Source organism: Gallus gallus, chromosome 13, assembly GCF_016699485.2.
Source record: "Gallus gallus isolate bGalGal1 chromosome 13, bGalGal1.mat.broiler.GRCg7b, whole genome shotgun sequence".
NCBI lineage: Eukaryota > Metazoa > Chordata > Aves > Galliformes > Phasianidae > Gallus > Gallus gallus.
In genome coordinates, this window is record NC_052544.1 from 17,712,775 (window position 1) to 17,724,336 (window position 11,562).

Consider the following 11,562-nt stretch of genomic DNA (forward strand, 5'->3'; position numbering starts at 1 on the left):
AACTCTTTGAAAGGGTAGATAACAGCAGGACAAGGGGGAATGGTTTTAAGTTGAAAGAGGGAAGATTTAGGTTGGATGTTGGGGAAGTTCTTTACCAGGAGAGTGGTGTGGTGCTGGAACAGCTGCCCAGAGAGGCTGTGGATGCCCCGTCCCTGGAGGTATTCAAGGCCAGGTTGGATGAGGCCCTGGGCAACCTGGTCTAGTAAATGGGGAGTTTGGTGGCCCTGCCCGGTAGCGGGGTTGGAGATTCATGATCCTTGAGGTCCCTTCCAACCCAGGCCATTCGGTGATTCTGTGATTCAGATGGATAAAGTTGAGCACATGTAGACTTCTGCTGTGTTGATGGATTGCTGTGAAAGAGGTTTCTGTTGTCACTGGATCTGATAAAAACTGGAAAATTTATTTCCTTGATGTAAGAGTGTATCATATTAAGCATCCTGAGGAAAATGAAGTTAAATATTACTAAACTATGTTCTGTACATAATTGACGTTGTTTTCTTTAATTGAAGGAATGATGCTGTTCTCAAACAAAATTTAGTACTTCAGAGTTGTCTGGTGGTAGTCATATTACAATGGATTAGAAAGTCAAAGAAACCAAACAGTGATTTCTATGATGTAGCCTATTTCCAGTTAATTTTCTACAGTTTACCAGATATTGGAGTGCTACGGACCTTCAGTGTAAATGGTGTTTTAACTGCAGTGTTTATATGTTAAGTGTTAGTTCAAGCCATTGAAATACTTAGCTTCATAATTTCAGTAATATGTGCTTGTAAACTATTTTCAGAGTTCTGTGGCACTTGGTGATGAGTGGTGTTCCTCAGGTACTGGTGCTGGGACCGGTGCTATTTTAACATCTTTGTAGGTGTCGTGGACTGTGGGATCAAGTGCACCCTCAGCAAGTTTGCAGATGACACCAAGCTGAGTGGTACAGCTGACACTCTAGAGAGAAGAGATGCTATCCAGAGAGACCTGGACAGGCTTGAGAGGTGAGCCCATGCCAGCCTCCTGAAGTTCAACAAGGCCAAGTGCAGGGTCCTGCACCTGGGTCGGGGCAATCCCAAGCATAGATACCGGTTGAGCAGAGGATGTCTTGATAACAGCCCTGAGGAGAAGGATTTGGGAGTGTTGATTGATGAAAGACTGAACATGAGCTGGCAATGTGTGCTTGCAGCCCAGAAGGCCAACCATACCCTGGTTGCATCAAAGAGACATGTGACCAGCAGGGTGAGGGAGGTGATTCTGCCCCTCTGCTCTGCTCTCCTGAGACCCCACCTGGAGTACTGCATCCAGCTCTGGAGCCCCCAACACAAGGAGGACATGGAGTCGTTGGAGCAGGTCCAGAGGAGAGCCATGATGATGATGATGATCAGAGGGCTGGAGCACCTCCCCTACGAGGACAGGCTGAGAGAGCTGGGGCTCTTCAGCCGGGAGAAGAGAAGGCTCTGAGGAGACCTTATAGTGGTCTACCAGTACCTGAAGGGGCCTACAGAAAAGCTGGGGAGGGACTTTTTATAAGGGCAGGTAGTGACAGGACAAGGGCAAATGGTTTTAAACTGGAAGAGGGTAGATTTAGACTAGATACTAGGAAGAAGTTCTTTCCTGTGAGGGTGGTGAGATATATATCCATATATATATACATATAATATATGGGGTAGATAAGTGAGAAGATTCTATATTCAAAGGCAAAGAGGAGTTTTTTTGTACTCCTTGAAGCTTTCCAGCTCTAATTAAAAGTTGAAACTGGATGAGGTGCATGTTCTCTTGCTTAGTAATTTACAATTTTTCTAGTAGCTCCAGTTCAAGGAATGTTGGTGTCCTGTCCTCCCTCAACCTCCTGGCCACTCTACATAAGCAAGTTAAAAGAGGTCTGTTGGTACATACCTCACCTAATTAATTTGGTTTAACAGACAAATCAAGTTAATAGCTAGCAAAGAGAGACCCAAAGAGAAATGACTTTAAGAGTCTGGAGTTTTCAGTGAATGGCAGGTACAATAAACAGTGGTGACTGAGCTGTATCCAGACAGTTTATAAATGGAGAAGTTGTCATTGGTAACATGTCACAAGAATGTAAACACAAGATTTATTTGAGGAACATTTAATTAAACTGGAAGGTAATGGAAGATGGAGCGTTCAGCTCCTGCTATTACGGAAAGTACTGCATGCTTAGATGAGTTGTTACTGGGGAGAAAAATGGCTTCATGTTTTTTCAGGACACAATATGAAAGTGCTATATAACATTTGAAAGTGGCACAGATTACTGTGATATGACCTTCAGAGTTTTTGTTTGCAAAGTGGGTTTTTAGACTGTACATCGAAAAGCAATACATTCTGGTGGCCTATTTGAAGAACTTGTGTTAAAAAAACATGCTGACAAATAAAAAAAAAATCAGCAGTGGAACAGTAGGATATAAGATATAACCTGTTACCTTGTGTCAGTGTATGTTTTGGGAATGACAGGCAGTTCTTGGTAGGTGTGATGCTTTATTAACGTACTCTGTTGTGTCATTGTATGTTGTCTGTTAAAGTACTGTTATGGTTCCCTAGAAAGACTTGTCATGTTTTCCTCTGTTTTGTTTTGTTTTTAATGAAGGTAACATAGATGGATATGCTGCTTGTCATCTAGAGATTTATTGTGCTACACATTCCTGCTGCTGGGCAGTTACGCGTTTTGTATTCTGTAGATGTTGCCATGCATTTTTCAGAGCCATCATTTTTAAAGACAGTGGTGACTGGAAGTTAATCGAGCGAGACCCTCAAGTTTGCGCAGCACCTGGGTGCTGTGAAGTGAGTGAATGTCAGTTTTCTTCCTGGACTGGGCCGTAATTTTTTTTTTCCCAGCTGAAATCTGACAGTTGTGTTATGCAGTGAGCACTGCTGATCCTTACTTTAGGAACATTTTGCTTATTTAAACTAATGTTGTTCTGTGCACTGATTTCAAAAAGTCCAGTTGAAGACAGCTCTTTCCATTTTGCATTACATAGTAATTTATATAGTCTGTCAGTTCCTCGATTGTCGCTATATTTTCCAGTAAACTGAGCAATATGGACTTTACTTCTGAAACTTCTCTGCTGCTTTTGACCCAAGTCATTCCTCCCACTCAGTCTGGTAACCCCAGACATAAAGTTAAGGCTGTCTAATGGCGATAAGTTAGTGAAAGAGAATGCATGACAATCTTCCAGAAATAAAATTAAGAATCGTTTGGGGCTGGGGAAATGTGACAGAAGTTGGTAACGTTTGGATAGACTGCATTGTTTGAAAAACTGAGTGAAGCATAGTAAACCAGTTGAAAGTGCTTAGTAGTAGTTGTAATCCAAAGCTAGATTTTTTTACTGTGTGCGGTGTGAGCATTTTTGCACAAGCAGTTACCTATTTTCAGGATACTTTTGGCTGACGATGCTGAAATGTAGAAGCACACTTTGTGTCCTGCTTCAAATATGAAATAACGGAGACCAAATATGAGGGAAGAGTTGAACTTCTTGTAGATGCCGTCATCTTTTTATCCATTGATATAAATTATTATCATCCTTTTTGTACTTAAGTGAAATGTGAGAAAATAAGCTACATAATAATGTCTTAAAGTAAGCTCCTGGAAATGAGAGGTTATAGGATAATTCAAAATGAGGCATGTATTTTATAAATTTATGTCTTGAAACATCCGTTAAATAAAAAGTTAACTAATGCAATACAGCTTAGGGTCCTTAGGAAGAAAGTGTTTTGAAGGGGGGAGAATATGAAGATTTTCCATTAATTCAGGCCATATTTTATTATTAAATTCTGGGGCATGTAATATTTGTAGAAGAGACCTCATCATATTCTAATCACTTCTCTTGTTCTCTTACATTTATTCTTAAGTCTTTTGCAGTGGAAACATCTGCTGCCAAGAGTCCACTTAGCTTGTGACAGTTGTGCTTTTCAAGGTACACAAAAGAAAGCAAATAAACTTTAATCTGGACAGAAAGAAAATCTTGGTCACAGAAACAGCTTATTGCTTAGTTCTAGAACATCAGAAAGTTTCTTGATCACTTCCTTTGACAAAACTGTAGTGTGTAGATGGGCTGCCCAATGTAGTGTCTTGGAATCAGACATTCAGGTCACTGACACAAAGCACTGTACTCTAAGCTGTCCTGGTGCGTGATGTCATGGACAGAAGGGAGATAGGATCCCACATCTGCATTCATGTCTTTGTCTCCCCCAAAAATGCTAGATTTAGGTTGTGGAAGACATACTGTCTGGACTGTTTTTCCCCACTGGAGCAGAAGGGACATCTTTAGGTCTCCCCTTGTTCTGAAAGAAACTGCTTCTGAGATGATCAGAAGTTTAATAGCCTCTGACAGGCCTGTTCTTACACACTTTTTCTTTGAATGTTTATTTCTCATCTCTGCTTACAATTCCTGAGTTCATTTTTAGTTCTCATTCTTTTGTATTCTGTACCATCCCTGATAATGTGCTTCTCAATCTGCTATAATGTTTCCTGATGTTGTGTTTTTGTGTTTTCCAGACTAAACATAAATAATGAATATTCCATGATTCTGCTGTTTTCTGCCCTACAGACACTACTTCCATTTAGCACTTTGCAGATGATAAACACTCATGTCAGATTACAGTACCAGTCAGTGGGAGCTATGGTACAGGTCCTTGCTAGTTGGTTATGAAATAATATGGATAGTGTAAATATGTTTCTTCTTTTCATACTGTCATCTTACAGATCTATTTGTCTCTTAGTTTAGGTAAAACTTTTCAGAGGAAGCTTTTGGCTTCTGTTCATAGCATCTCCTCCTCTGAGAAGGCAATTTGTAATGTAGCACCTATGTGCTACCTACCTGAACAGCAAAGATAAAATTCAATACAGTAACAATAATTTCCAGATTAGGTAAGAAGTACTGCAGTTTTTCGTAGAAAATATACAGAATGAAAAGCATTAAAAATTTGTCATGAAAAGCATGTGCTGCTACATACATGAGTGTAGGCGTGTGAAGTGTCATACTGGTTATGAGAGTTGTCAATTGAGTATTTTACACTTGCTGATTTGAATATTGGTTTGTGGTTTTTGAAGAGGTTACAAATTCAGGGTAAAAACAGTCAGTCCAATGTGACTGACAGGTTCTTGATTAATGAAGCCTAGGACTGAAATTTCAAAAAAGGGTGGATCTGCTATTGCCAGAATGGATGTGGCTGAATTTTACAGGATGGATGGAAGGATGCTTTTCTGTTCCTCTTGCTTAAGATAACTGTGAAAATAGTACTATTAATATGTATTGGAAATGCAGTAAGATTTTAATAGAAGCATATGCAGCTTCTCCCGTCTGTGAGCTGCCAACCCCCCTTGGGAAAGCTTCTACCTTTGTCTGACATCTTGTTTAGCACTGATAACACTAGAGAGTCCGATTAAAGTATTTCAAGAAGACATCCTCATACAGGACTGCATTGATTGTCTACTAATGTATATTGAATTTTAGCTAAATACAGCCTCGGGTGCTGTGCTGGAAAGCAAAAAAGCTTGCTGTCCGAGCTCTTAATTCCTTTTATATTGATTTGGCTACTAATGATATAACCTTCTACTCTAATTAACTGACATCTGCATTAGACTGAACAAGAGCCTTCTGCTTGAAGCAGTCCACTTGTTTGTGTTATGAAATGTGTCCTTCTTTTATGTTTGATTTTGTCCAGATTAGTTCATTCTGTGCAAAATAGATCATCTAAGCAATGACTTTACTTTTAAATAACTTGTTAAGCAAGTTTGTCTTTCTGCTGTCGACATTCCTACCCTTGTGCCCAGAGCTTATGTTGCCTATGTGTCTGGCCAGGGCTAGTTTACTGACTGGATGCCTTTCTAATCCTTCTTAATGGATTATTTGTCCCCTTTACTGATTTGAAGCCAGGTGAAAATTCAAAAAAAGGTGGAGTATGAAGACCTGAAGATGAGTGAGTCATTTTCTGTCTATGATGGCATGAAACATTCATCAGATGTAAATGACATTTAGCTAAAGTTGAACAAATATATTGGAAGATATTTGAAGTTACATGGGATTTTGATTTAGGAAAGAAGTACAGTAGTGTACTAAAATCACTATGCAAGCATAGTGTAGCAATTGCAATATATGCTTGGCTGATACTGGACAGACAATGTACTGAATTCTGAAGCCAGCTTGCAGTAGTGCCCAGCACAAGAGGACTGAGGGACTTGGGGGGAAGAGGCAGTTCAGTGGAGAGCTGATGCAGTCACCAGCTGTAAGCCCAGCCTCTCTGCTGGGAATGACAACATTTGGGTAGAAATAACTCTGAAGCCTAAAATGAGCACAACACAGAGCAACTGATTCAAACCCACACTTCAGTTTGTGTTTGCTCCCAGGGTGCTTACTCTGTAATTCATACGTGGAGGGAGGGATCTTTTCATCCCTCTCCCCTCCCTCATGCAGCTGGTCTTATTCAAGAGCTGAGAACAGGAGGATACAATAAAGGTATTTCATTGGCAAAGGGGATTTTCTATTCCTTTTGGAAGCTTTGCCTCTTCTGCTAGGAAAGTCATCTGACATGTAAGAGAGTCTTGGCACATTAAAGGCGCTTTGCTTGATGCTGCTTCTACTTAAGTGGAGTTTGTTTCTGAGGAATCTCAAAGGTCAGCCATAACTTGTTGCAGACGGTTTTGTAATCCTTGGCAGGACGTGTTCCCTAGTTGGTTAGGTTCTGTGACAGCAGGATGTGATATGATTGAACGTAGTTTTAAACATTGTGTTTGTTTATGACATATCAGATTATCTAAGATTCATTCATCTCAAAAGTAGAACTGAATTCCATCACCAAGTATGCAGACCGTTTGTACCTGAATCTGTGTCGTTGCTGATTGAGAACTTTATCAGAACTGAAACGTATTAGATGTTAAAACAGTGTGCTGGATTAAGTCTTGGAAATGCTATGTCTTAACTCAAGTGAAAGGCTTCTGAATCTAAAAATACATGCTTAAAAATCTGCATTGAAACACAGGCTTAGGTAGATAACTGAGTAATGCTGTGCTATCATGAATTATTACAGGATTTCTGATGAGATCTGCTAACTAGCTGAGAACTGTGCCTGATATACCAGGTGGAAAAGTTAACCTGGTGATGCCTGAGAACAGAGGCTAATCTTGAGCTTCTAGTGTTAGCATTGCAGTCCTGTAAGAGGGAATCCATGTCCTATGCGATATGAATGCAGCAGAGACGTTAGTGACAACATTCTAGTAAGTCCCTGCGTAACAAGTCATAATCTCTCTGACTCAGGGCCTTTCTTTGTTTAAAATGAGTATAAAACTTGCATCTGCACCGTGATTTGCAGTTCTTTTTAGAAACATGCATACTGAGAATTAAGCGTTCAGCTCACTAAGAAGGTGCTTCTGATGTGATACCACTGGAACTCCAAGCTGGATGTAGAATAGCAACAGGTCATGTAGTATATTTGAGGACCTAAACTATTTGTGCAATAAAGACTTTGTACAAGATTGGATTGAAGATGAGAAATCTCTTAATAGGTTCTGCAAGAACTTTCAGAAAATATCCACATTTTTTGTGATTTGAAATTATGGGAGTGAAAGCCAAAGAGCTTCAAACTGGAAGAATTAGCTACTAATCTTACATTTCTACGAAAAGGCTGAGCAATTTCTGTTTTACAGCCCTGAAGACATAATGGAGCCCTGGGGATTTCAGACACAGCAAGCTCTGAGAGCTGCCAGCACTTAGCAAAATTGACTTCAGTTTACTGCCCCCCCGCCCCCCCAAAAAAAGGCAAATGAGAAAGAAAAAAGCTGTTTGGGAGGCTGCTGGACAAGTAACTGTATAAATGGTTAAAGACATTTTAGCTCCTAGAAGAGGGTCTCAGTGACCTGTAATGTCAGTATGTAATGGGCAAGCATAAAGGGAAGGAAACGTAATTTAAGTGTGAGAATGGGGGGAAAACAAAAAGTGAAAAGGAGGAGAGTAGAAAAAGTAAGTGCAGTGACACTTTGCTTACCCTTTATTAAAACATTTCCTTAACACAGTGTACATGAATCTGCGAGCACAATGCTGAATGGAGACTATGGCATTAATAGGAGTTAAGAGAACAGAATTATGCTGTGTGCATGATCAGTAATATTTACACGCTCTGCTTCAGGGAAACATTTATCCATATTCAGACTCACCTTCCAGGGACTTTTGAGTCGTTTTCCTGAAGTCCTAGGTAAAAGGAAGCAGTGAATTATAACTGATCCCCCACAGTTCTTAACTACATAGCCTTTTTTGAATAGCCCTGGGAAAAATCTCAGATAGGTGACTCTAAACTACCATGTAGGTTTGAAGTCCTCTTGGTTTGTCATAGTGTCATTTTCACAGGAGTAAATACGTTGTATTATGTTCAGCTTATGACCTTTGAATGCTAGATGTTTTAATAAGTGGGGGCACAAGGGAGATAATTACCTTTTTGGTAGTTCCACAAAAATGCCCAATATTATAAGAACAAAACCAGAAAAATTAAAATGGAACAAACATTGAGAAAAACAGTTCTGAAAACACTGTTTGTTCTGTTTGGAGATTTAAGAATGCAAGGAACCTTCTGTGCTACCAAATCTGATCTCCTGTTGTCGCAGTCAGAACCTCATACATGTAATTTATCACATACTTGTTTTTCTGAGGGTAAATGTACTGCTATTGGTATGTCTCACAATAACTCAGTAAATCTTTTTATTTCAGTGGGACTTAAATTAGTTACTTGTGGATACCAAGGGAATTTATCTGCCACAGCAACTCCAGTGTTATAAAACAACCTGCAGCTTTCTCTAGATAAATATGCCATTGTCGATCAACAAATTTTAATTTTGGCTCTCTGTATGTGTTGCCATGCATATTCCTCCATGACCAAATGCCAAAAAGTTAGGAGTAGGAATAAATATGGTTTCGAACAAGAAGCAGTTGGAAAACACTTCTGTTTTCTTTATCTGTGTAGTATACTGGAAGGAGTACACTGGAGGGAATATGCTAACATCTCTAACTTAGTTTTTAATGTGAATGTGAATAATCTTGAGGTTTAGTGTGGAATGCAAGATGACTGTGGTGGGAGAAAGAAAGCAGAAGCCTGGAGCAGCAGTTCAGTATTAAAGTGTTAGGGCTTGTACCTTCTTCAAGGGGATGTACAGATATACAGAGTATATATATGAGCGTTGTATAACAAAGGTGGAATTAAAAAAAATTAGGTAAATAGTGCCAGCTGCTCTAACCCTTTATTGCTTTTCTAGGATTTTGTTTTTTATGTTGCTCAGAGGTTGCTGAGATATAATTCAATTCAAGACTAATTTACTAATTAATTATAATTCAGTCAGATAATCAATACAACATTTTTCGGTCTTCTTTCTATGAGCAGAGATAACTGTAATCTTTTCCTGCACTCTCATGAAGCTCATTAGTAATTGCTGTTTTAAATTCCTTCTAGAGGCTCCAACCTACGTCTCTCAGCTCTTCAAACACCTAGGTGTATGGACTTGGTAAAACAAAGTCAAAGATGATTATCTGTATCAGGATAAGTTCTTTGAATGAGCTTAATAAAATTTGTCATGCAATGGGGAGAGGGGAACAGCTGCCAAAGGTCATGCCTTTCAGGAAAACAGGTGGGACCAGTAAGAAGAAAATATGAGCCAAAAATCACACAGAATTATCATCTACTAGCTTAATGGCTGCCTTGTTCTGCCCAAAGGTAAGAGCTAGCTATCAGCACCATTTATCAGGTACACCATTTTAGTATAAACTTGTTTAAAACCGAGTAGAGCCCCTTTTTCATCTTAATTAGACAATAACTCATTGATTCCAAGTGGGCCTTCATTTTCTAATTATTTAGTACATAATATAATGTCATTAAACATCTTTGAGTGGACAAGATTGCTCTAAAAGCTTTAGCTCCAGAGCTCCAATATTAGGCTTTTGGCAATCATCCCTGTGTGTGAAAAGCAGTCAGTTTGTTTACCAGGAATTTAGATTCGCATTACTGGGGGAATTAGCAGTGAGCTATTAGTCTGATACAAGCACTTAACAATAGCTGATCATCTCCTCCTAGCTTGCAGATAATGGAGGTGATCAGCTGTAAATGGAAAGCATGTAGGGCTATTTTCATGAAGGCACTTCGAGAAAGTGCTGTATCCCCTGACCTCTGCTAACCCTACGGTTTGCAAGAAATCCAAACACCAAGTCACTTCCTGGAGTAGAGCTAATCAACCATAAGAAGAGCTTCCATTAGAGGCAAAACCAAGCTCAAACAGCCTTCTCTCGTCAGAAAAAAGGTTCAGCCACAAAGTCCCTGAGGTAGGGGTGATTAGCCCCTGATCATATTTACCAGTACACATTCTGATGGAGGAAGCAACTGTAGAGCAGCAGCTGGTTCTCATTCCATAGCAGTACTGAATGACTGTATCACACTTAATATTACTTGTTGGCTTCCTGTTTCGCTGATCAGAATGGCCTGGATTGAAAAGGCCCACAATGCTCATCCAGTTCCAACCCCCTGCTATGTGCAGGGTCGCCAGCCACCAGACCAGGCTGCCCAGAGCCACATCCAGCCTGGCCTTGAATGCCTGCAGGGATGAGGCATCCACACCTCCTTGGGCAACCTGTTCAGTGCGTCACCATCCTCTGGGTGAAACTTCCTCCTAATATCCAACCTAAACCTCCCCTGTCCCAGTTTAAAACCACTCCACCTTGTCCTATCATCATCCACCCTCATAAACAGCTGTTCCCCCTCCCGTTTGTACGTTCCCTTTAAGTACTGGAAGGCCACAATGAGGTCTCCCCAGAGCCTTCTCCAAGCTAAACAAGCCCAGTTCCCTCAACCTTTCCTCATAGGAGAGGTGCTCCAGCCCTCTGATAATCTTAGTGGCCCTCCTCTGGACCCGTCCCAAGAGCTCTACAGGTAATGTTACCTTCCATTTTAGCAAAGTGACTTTTTATGATGTATTAAGATACCTTTGCTCTTTGTGGCTGCTGAACCTGTAGTGTTGTCTTGTAAATGTGAAGTTGTCATATGCTGTCAGCAGGTTTTGAGAGAGATGCCAGGGTTATGCAGCCAAGCATTACATTTTGAAGTAAAACTTAGTTTTTCTCATATCTGTGATACAGGTTGTGTCCCTTTTAAAAAGAACACCATAGCCACTTCATCCTTCCTGAAACATAAGCATTTGCTGTGGGAAGCGGGAATGATTTTGATGAGGTAAGGCCATGGTAGTTTGGGGATTGGGAATTCAAGGTTTATTTCTTGCATCACCCTGCTTGTGACTTTTGGTAGGAAATGTCTATCAGTTCTCTCACTTGTCAGATAGGATCAACTCATAGTGGCTGAGCTCACTGCTGGAAAAGAGCTATGTTAATGCTCTCAGTAAATGCTATGGTAGACCATGTTAAGAAATCTAAAGTTGTGTCAGATTTCTACATGCCATGTCTGAAATCTGACAGTGATTTCTGTATAAGTTGCTGTTGACATTACTTTGTAAGAGATTTCTTTCCCAGAATGCCTCCATCAGGAGGACACAAACACTGCAGCTTCTACTAAATGCACAGGAAGGTGGAAGACTTC